Consider the following 10,433-nt stretch of genomic DNA (forward strand, 5'->3'; position numbering starts at 1 on the left):
CAATTTCTGCGCTCCCTGCCACCCGATGTCATTGCACATAATGTTGAGTCGAGATAACTGGTCAGTTTCCTGTGGTTGCAACAACAACAACAATAATAATAATAATAATAATAATAATAATAATAATAATAATGTGAATTACTTTATGTCATCTTGCAGATAGGTCCTATAGGTTTTTAAATCGTGTCCACAAATTTTCAAAGTCGTAGCCCTTTTATACTTTTTATGTCTTTACTAAGTAGTATGAAGAAAAATATTTTGGTACAGAGAAAAAAAGAAATTTTGAGATTTTCAGCATACCTAATACCGAAAAAGTAACTTTACGACGTGCCGTCTGTATAGCCATTCGTTATCTCGTGAAACCTACTTCGCGTGAGGAAGAAGAAAATGGACTGAGAAACTTCTCTTCCTCGCTACGATTCCACTTGCAGCTAGCTAACTCACTTATCCCTACCATAAGATTGTTACTATAAGCTATGGCACACACTTGCATTTTATTTCACAGAATAGTGAATGACTTTAAGATGGACATTAGGGTATTGTTAATTTTCAATATATTCCAGTTAGTTCAACTGGGAATTGCGCACATAAAATTTAGTCATTATAGTCCCGTCGCTCTAATTTCCGGCAGCCAATCACGTTGCAGGTCGGCTACATTTAAACGTGTGCGTCTTGTGATTCGCTGATGAAGATGTTAAGCACTTCCTAAGGCTGGATAAATACTTAACATAATCGCCTGCCATTTTGGCTCTTTCGTTGGCGTTCGCAGAAAGCACACGAGGACGTTATTTGCCGCTCAATTGTTTGCTGAATTGCAGTGCGTTTGATTTATTGTCATAGGAGCTACGACATGATAATGTTTAACGGTGTGGCAAATAGATCCCTCGTCTAGTAGCTCAGGAACGAAAGAACAAAAATGGCGAACGATACTATCTACCTAGACTTTATAGAGCCTTCACTTCTTAAGACGTAAGCAAAGAGGAGGAGTCACGCCGGGAATAACAACGTCGCGACTATAGTATTTAAAATCAATGGATTTGACTTCAAAATATAACACAACGGCGACCAACTTTTTTTTTACATTACATGAAGTGATAAATGAAATATCAGATCATATGTCTCCGAAAAGTCTGTGTTGGATAAATTAATATTATTTACATATCTACGCGTCCAGTAGAAGTGAATTGCTTTGCAGAACTTAAGCAACCCTAGCCGTTACGGAAATATTACAAAAAGTCTACATAATTATTATAAATTTAATGAAAACTTCTTCAGATAAAGTTTGTGACCTAAATAAAGATACGTGACTCTTTAAATATGCCTGATCATTGTGGAAATAGAGAAAAAAATTGTGTTTCTAACTTTTTGTAAATAGCAAATATACAGTCAGAATTCTTTATTAGAAGCAAAAAAAAATTATTTCATTAGCATATGTCTTGTAGTTGAACTTCAAGAAAATACACACCAAAGAGTAAAATTGCTCCTAACATGATAATGATATGAATTGTCGCGAAAATTGTAGAACATATGAGAAATTATGTCATTTTCATGACACTTTTTTTTTTTTTTTTTTTTTAAGATCGCGATCCCTCTTCAGTTCCAGATACACTTTAGTTTAATGCTTTAAATGCCCATCCTCATATAGAACCGGTAGGGTCTACTTTGCACTCTATTTCGTGCTTTGTATGTCCCACAAAATTTTGTACTGCAGAACATCTTCAGTTTTATCAGACCTCAATCCACAAATCAAGAAACTTGGTGGGGCAAGGAAACTGTTGGCCGGTAATTCGATACTGTAATCTCGACTTCATTTATCTTGCAGCAGAAAGACATTTTTGTAGTTTTTTAATTCACTCTTCTTGGTCTGGATCCAATGCAAGCGCTTTAAATACTGAACCATCAAGAAGGACCAAGTTCCAGCTTAAACTAATCTCAACATGGAGTTCGGAGTTCGATCCACGTCGAAAATTGTACTTTACATACCGAAGTGCATATTATATAGATTGTATTCGTTTACTTTTCATTATCCATACATTTTACATTGTAGTTAATATGTTTAAGAGCGTACTTACACGAAGTGCTAATTATTAAAATCGATTAATTCCAGAAATATTGCCTAGTTTATTAACAAAGCCTTTTATTGATTTCATTTACCCACGTTGTTTCAGAATATTGCTGTTAACTATAATTCTGATTGATTTCTCCGCAATAAAGTGATTAACTTTCTTGCTCTCCAATATAAGAGAATGATGTAGGTATCAAAACGTATACGTTACCGTTTTTATGTAGGCACGATATTTTTTACGTTATGTTGCAGTGTTTGAAAACGAAACTGGATTGTAGTACATTTGGAAACATCACTTCATTTGTCGCTATAATGATGCATTGTGCAAGAAATACTGTAATAATGAAATGCTTAGGTTTTCATTATAAATCGTAACCATCACAACGTTTCAGTATCATACAATATTTTTATTTATTTATTAGTAGCATTGCAGTTTCAGTTTACAGGTTCTGTGTGGATATTTTAAGTGTTTTTGTTACCGGTACCAAATTAGAAGTTTAAAGCAAACGTAGGCCTACTGTTCTTAGGTATGTGGATATTATGTTTATCAAGACAGAGATACATTCAAAATGTGATTTTAGACTAGTTTCCGAAATGGAAACGGCCAGTGAGATAATCAGCTATGTGTATGTTTGATCTGTTTTACTATTCTCAAATTCATGACTGGAAGCTATTGTTGAATGCGAATGGGCTTTGATTCGTCAATCAGGTAGCTTCTTTTGTTATACTGTAATAAATTATAAAATACCAACCTTATTAATTAGAGTTTACCCTTTCTCACATTGACCCTGTCATTCTCATTTCGACAGTCAAGAGATTTGGGTATATTGTTGTAAAAACGAACCCATAAATGAATATAGGAAAATTTTCCACAAAATCCTCTACTATCACTATAATTTGTAGCGTGGGACTCGTGACTTTCTTCAATAATAAGAACAGTAATTCCTTGAGTTGAACGAGTTAGTTATACCTTTTATATGCATGGATCGATTTTGGGCTTACTTAGTGCTAATTTAACGAATTCACCACTATTGCTGAATTTATGAATTGAGGAATTTGTAAATTATTTTTTTCCTACTTCATGAAATAGGCAAACTGAAAAATGAGCGATTCTTCCTAATATTGAACTGAGTGTTAAGGATAAGATAACATATGAGATAAGTAATTATGTGTGCTACAATTGTGAGGTAATTTTGAATTATTTAAGTACCTTTTTTCTTTCTGTATGTGGTGTGTAACGGGTTGAAGATTCACCATAAAAATGCATAGAGACGCAATTCGTTCGTAAGAGCTGTGAAACTGTAGTACAAATATTATCTGCTAGAGCGAAACTCTGTGCTGTTATGAGAGCAATAAGAACAAAAATACCGAATTCATGAATTCAACAATAAAATTGGCTATTTCATAAAAGTTGCATTATTCATGAAAAAGCAAAATTTTGCCCATTACATGATTTCGGCGTAACATGTATATAATAATATCATCATCAATTAGTGGCATTTCGAGGCCTTAATTCCTGATACTGAAAAACTCGTACTCACCCCTAGAAAACTGACTAAGGTGAACATGCCGGCATCGGTGATTCTATTGTAGCTGAGGTCCAGGGCTGTGACCTCAGGGTGCTCCATAAGCCATGCACACACCACCTCTACGTCCTTGTCCGCTAGGCGACATCTGGTGGTTCACAAACGCAACAGTGCTCAAACACAATTGGCCCTTCCATATACTGGGTGTTCAGTTCAAAATGTGTCATGGCTCGCTGTATGCCGTCATATGGCTAACCGATGAGCCTAGAAAATTCAATCTTCCTACACTTCCGCAGAGGCGTATTACCTATATGCTAGAGAAGTTGCCTAGTAAGTACGGCGTTCATTCTGAAGAGTACTTACCGATAAGCACGGTAACGCCGGTAGTGGCACGAATGTGAACTGTTTGGAAACATGTACTGAGGTGAGTTTTTTTCTTACTATCGGGATATGGAGAGAGGGTTAAGACGATTACTTACGTATTTTTTGACATTAATTTCGACGGTCAATATGGACACTGACCATTTGATTTGTATTGTGGAATGTTGCCGTACGCAATCGATGATAACAAATACCCTGCGACGACTTCCCCGCGCAAAACACAGTTCGAAAGAAGTTATGGTAGCACACAGACCGTACTGACCGCCATCTGTTGCTACGACGTTCAAGTTATACCGTACACGTTCTCAAGTTCAGATTGAACGCCTTGATTAATAGGCAACTTCTCTGACGTAAAAGCTGAAACTCGCTTCAGATCGCTGACTCACAACAGTGACGTCATGACACACTTTGAAATGAACACCCAGTAGAATGCAAGATACAAAATGCTGTGACGTCACAAGATATTCTTATTACACACTTCCACAATGCTTCGTCTGCTCCGTGAAAATATTATCTTTATAGGCTGTAACATGTCAACCATGAGGCACTTTAACAAACGCCGTGCACATTAGAGTTGGGGTTTTCAAAGCGGCAAACTCAACATGATTCTCTTATTTAAACTGAGTTATTCAAGTTGCACTGTTATGTGACCCCATAGCCTCCTGAGTCCAGAGACATTTGATTTTTATATTTTTAAAGTTCAATATAATTCTACACTTCAAAAAAAGTCACCGACATGAGGAAAAATGCTGAAAAAATTCTGCAGGTTACAGTTAGGACACGAATGCAGGTATATTATACTATACTTCGGGTCTATGCACATAGATCTTATATCATAATTATGTATAAAGCATGGTATAGTATACTATACTCTCAGGACTCAGAAGGATAGACGCCTACTACGGGCATCCTCGGTCGCTCTGGCATACCCGGGAAAGAAATGGTCATGCTCAGCATACCCGCTCGTACTTCTCAGACATTCAGGAAAGATTTCTCATTTTGTATTATGAGGTGTGGTGGTACGTTCTTTAAGGGAAGAGGATGGTATTTTTTGGTGAAAAATGAGTAAATTTTCAAAAAGAAAAAATTCTTTAAAATACTCTGTGATATGTGTGGAATGCATAGCATAACATTTTGTGGATATTTGTGCCCTTATCGGATGTTGAGTCGCCATTTTTAAACTTCCTGCGTTATAGATTTTTAAATCACTCGCCCACTTTTATTGTTGTTTCCGATAAATTAAATAAAAAAAAAAATTCTTTAAAATACCCTTTGATATGTGTGGAATGCATTGCATATAACATTATGTGGGGATTTGTGCCCTTATCGGATGTTGAGACGTCATTTTTAAACTACCTGCGCTATGGATTTTTAAATCACACACCCGCTTTTATCGGTTTCCAGTAACTTCATTTTTTTTTTTTTGCTACATTGCCAGACAAAAATGGATATAATTTCTGAACTATTAAATATACATGCATGAAATTTAGAACACACATTCTTTAGACTATTAGGAAACTTTTTCCTGTAACAGAATTTTGTTAATTGATTTCATTTTAAAAATACGTCCGTTTGTTTGCAAGAAAGGAAATCAGAAAATTGTTATTACATTTTAATTTGATATTTGATATATTTGGTCACAGCACTTCTTTACATATAATGGTGTACCTCACATTTCTGTATCCCGTGCCACCATTAACACTTACAGTAACACATATTTGCAGTACACGTCTACACAAATTCTCCCAATTAAACTAATTACATTTTAATTATTTTACAAACGTAGGGACTAATATCAAAATTCTGTTACAGACAGTTTGTAGAACATGCCTTTGCAAATACATTGAAAAAAACTGTTTGAATCTATCTTGAAAACGGTTTAGATATATCGGTTTTAGTACAATCCTGCATTGGGTATATATATTTTTTTTTTTCAAATTTGTGCCCCCAATTTTTTTTTCAAATATTTTTATTTGGTTGAGTTGTCACAGCTATGAGCTCTCTACATACAAAAAATTAATATTTTACACCAAATAAGAAAAAAAGTTAAAAAAAATACCATCCTCTCCCCTTAATGCAACTAGTTTTAGACAATGACATCATCGCTCGAGAAATTCTCGTGTTGCATACATTTAGGGATTTTTGCATAAAATTGTTTCAACCTATTCTATTCGAGCCTAAAAATCCGAGGTCTAAAACATGAGCATGCCCCAAGAATTTCAAAAGTCGGCGCCTATAGTGGTCGATTCATTACACTCTAGCTTGCATGGCAGATGGCATACGTATACGAATAATTGCATAATAAATCTGTCGTGTCTCTGGACATATAGATCAGAAGCATGATAAATTAATCGCTACCGTTATACTTCAGAATACCGCGTAAGTACTTATGTACAAACACTGCACACATATTAATAGTACATTACGCAACGAGCCTATAATGGTAGTAATTAAGACGCGAGCATGTTTATGAAACGAGCACAAGCGAGTTTCATAATTTTCATACGAGCCTATAATGGTAGTAAGTAAGACGCGAGCATGTTTATGAAACGAGCACAAGCTCGTTTCATAATTTTCATACGAGCGTCTTAATTACCATTATAGGCAAGTTTCATACGACTTTTTATGCTCGACCATATTTCTAACTTGAAATTATTCATAAGTATTCATGTTATACTTATCTGACTGGGGAGCGGAACTGACCTTGTACAATATCTCGTAAATTGTGAGATGTGCGCAGACGCGAAAGTATTGATTTTTTTTCCGAGAAAGAAATGTCATTGACCGTGATATAATCTAGAGAGTAAAATAAACATTAATCTTGATATAACCTTGAAATTGATTTAGACATTGAAAAACGAGATGACAAATTGAATTTATTTGAATATTATTTACAATTAACGCTAATTATTATAGTAACAGAACATAACCTTCTGCGACAGTATAGGATTTCCATCCTCCGTGAACGTTTCGCTAGTTGTCTTTCGATTGCAAATCCGAGAATAATCGATACTTGCGCTTTCATATTGCTACAATGGTGTTTTCTGATTGGTGGAACACCTGAACTTTAATGAATAGGTGTACTTTAATGAGGTCCATTAAAGGGCTGCTACCAGGTGTATAATTACTACATTTGAGCATGGTCGAGCATAAAAGTAATTAAAACACATGTTTTTTTATTGATGGCACAAGGATAGATAAATGAATAATAAAAAAGAATGTCCCCTGGACCAAAAATAAATAATTCAATAAAGCAATAACGACATATATGTACTTACGCGGTATTCGGAAGTCGTTCCAAATTAATTAAGCTCGTCCTTTTTTTGTTGTTAAATTTTCATATTCAATTATTTATTTGATATAGTGATTTGATTTCTCAAGACGTATTGAACATGGGTGTTAGAATCACACGTTAGTATGCGATGACAATATGTATCTGATTTGAAGCCGATTTGTTTCCACTGTGAATCGAAAAACTTTACTCACCCCTTTCTCTTGAATAGGTCGTTGCCTCTCAGAATCAGCTCACGTTTTTTATTTTCCAATTTTTTTGTGAATGTTTTCAAAAATATATCTGTCAGGATCAAACTTCGCTTTTCCTCTTCATTCCTCTTATACTTTTCTTTAGAACCTTCTTTATCCTCGAAACGCACCATATTTGCGTCAATATGGTGTCCATATTACTGGCCACATTGTTGTAACCATATTATGATGGCTGTGCGCGCACGTTCTTGTGGACATTCGGCTGTAATAATAAAGTGCTTTTGGAATATTAAAGTTATGTTTGCAGGTAGGTAGCCTATAATTTTATTGGATACTGTGAAGTCACTATAAATAGATTTTTGAATGTTGAGAAATCATGTATAGGCCATACCAAGCGTATTTACGTTGTTATGATCGGTTTAATCAAATGGGATACGTTAAAGAATTGTTAAATTGGTGCTCAGGGAATAAAGTTATGAATTGCTTACCACATTTATTAATACTGCTGCTTACCACATAAAGGTAAAATAAACATTTTATGTGTCATTTCTGAAAAAAAGTGACAGAGGATTTTATGAAATCCTTTGGATTGCGTGAATCGTCTTTATTCTAGGTATGTAATTTTTAGGTTAAGGATGGATGTAAGGATTAAGTAAATACTACACAGGCAGGATGAACACACTCTATCCAATAATAAAGATAATGGAGTGTGTGGAATGACGCAGTGAAAGAAAAGGAAATGGGAGAGAGAATCAAAAGGTACGCGATCATTGTTCCGCTGAAGGCACTTGATAGAATTTTGAATGAGAAAAGCCGAAAATGGATGTAACATAGCTATCACATGAGACGGAGGAATGTTGCTTGTCCTTACGGAATTTGGGTTGTAAGTTCCAAGCCTATTGGCCGCTTATCTCCGTTTTTCATCGTTTGTAGGAAGAAATTAAGATGACTTTGAAAGGGAAAAGCCCTACAAATTCATCAATAGGACCATCAACAGTAACCGGAAAAACGACATAATCCAATAGCTGCCATATGAGGGACAGGACTGTGTGGACAATGACAGTGAAAGAAGGAGAAATTGACTGCTATTAAATACCCTACTATAATAATACGGGACAGCTGTATACTAGCGGCATTGACGTGAGTTCGAAATATCGCGGACCTGACATCTAGCGGAGCGGCGTGGAATTACGTCCACAAAGACAAATATTAATATAGCGGGATTCGGACTATTGTTTAAAACGTGAGTTACTAATGTGGAATAATATATGGAACACTTAAGAAATGTTGAATAATATTTAATGTAAAATTATTATCTTATATCAAAGCTGCATATTACGAGAAATATTGCATACTTCGTATTACTTTCCGTAATTAATTGTTACATATTTTTCTACAATAATGCTTTATATACGCATTGCTGACAGCTGCAAAGATAAAATTGATAGTAATCTGATGCTTGTAATAATTAGTAAAGGCATGTGAACAACAATAAAACTTAATTTGATAAAACCTTAAAATTTCCAATATATTTTAACTCCTATTCATTTATTAGGTCTAAATAAAAAAGCTAATTTGTATTATTCTATCAACACAAAGACGAAGGAATTAGGCCTAATAAAGAATGTTGTTGACTCACGTTTTATGATCCCTCGGAAATCGAAAGTACAATTTGTAGCAATTATAAACAGCACATATTACACCCTGACATTTTAACACAGCACTAATTAATAAAACTATTAACTGGCCCAGCAACAATACACATTGCAGTTGATTAACAGCTTGTCTTGCAAGTATCGCCACACCGGCCGCCTAGGTAGCAGCACCAGCGTCGTTCTCGTGCAGAACTGCTAGCTGTCCAGTATTATTATAGTAAGGTATTTGCTGCTTGCGCTATTTAGGCTAGCTTTGGATCATTTCTGACATCACTTCCGGCTCTTTAGATAACTATCTAGTTCACTTCAGCTGAAAATGTGGCTTTGAGACACGGCCTTAGTAGCCAATTTAAAAAGTCAGTTGTAACAGATCCAATGAATAAGTGACACCATTGCATCTGGACAGTCAGTCGATTCTTGGGAATTCTGTATTTAAACTACTGAAAGTCCTTTCTTGATACAATTCTCCCCATCAGAAGTAATACTAATTTGGTATGAATTGGTTAAGACACCATTACTTGCTTTTAGTTAATACATCAATTCTTTTATGTTTCGCACTTACGCGTTTTTACACATACCGGTATTCGTTTCTTCTGAGATCCTGGCAGAATTCCTGTACTTGCTATGTTAACTTCGGATATATATACGTATATATATATGTATATATACGTTTTTCGTAGATTCGGTTTTTACACTTACACGATCATATTTTAAACCAGGGAGATACGAAACATCATTTATAGTCCAAAATCAATTTTTCTCGGAATTAGCTTTGCTGCGGAAATATAGATGTGGCTCACCTTGAAATTCGTGGAAATTCGAAGCTGCTCATGCTTGCCTCCAACAATCTTGTGTCCTTTAATGACGGTGTTACTGCTTTAGAAACAGGCAAACATTCCGTAACACATCACGATGTAACTGAACAAATTATGAACAGTTATCACAATCTGAGGGCATGGTTATTCCTTATGAGTGAGCTCTCCAAAATAATAGACTTTTTTTTTTTGTAAAATAATCACATGTTAATTAATGTTATTTCAGGTGTTATTAAAGGTTCGTTCCAACAAGACAGTAACCGTCAGTAACTATCGTGAGCATGCGCAGTACAGAAAAGATATTCCAACACACTTCAAACCAGTTCTGAACCGGAAACATGTAGGCCTACTTCAGTCGAACATTCCAACAAACAAACACTGTTGACATGGGTCCGGAATGTTCAGAAATAGTTGGTGGATTGAGGCATGTACTGGTGAGTATGTCTCTGACATGCTCATACGCACACAAACGTCTTCTGCATACTGAAGAAAGACATGAACACCTGCT

The sequence above is a fragment of the Periplaneta americana genome, chromosome 11, assembly GCF_040183065.1.
Source record: "Periplaneta americana isolate PAMFEO1 chromosome 11, P.americana_PAMFEO1_priV1, whole genome shotgun sequence".
Classification (NCBI taxonomy): domain Eukaryota; kingdom Metazoa; phylum Arthropoda; class Insecta; order Blattodea; family Blattidae; genus Periplaneta; species Periplaneta americana.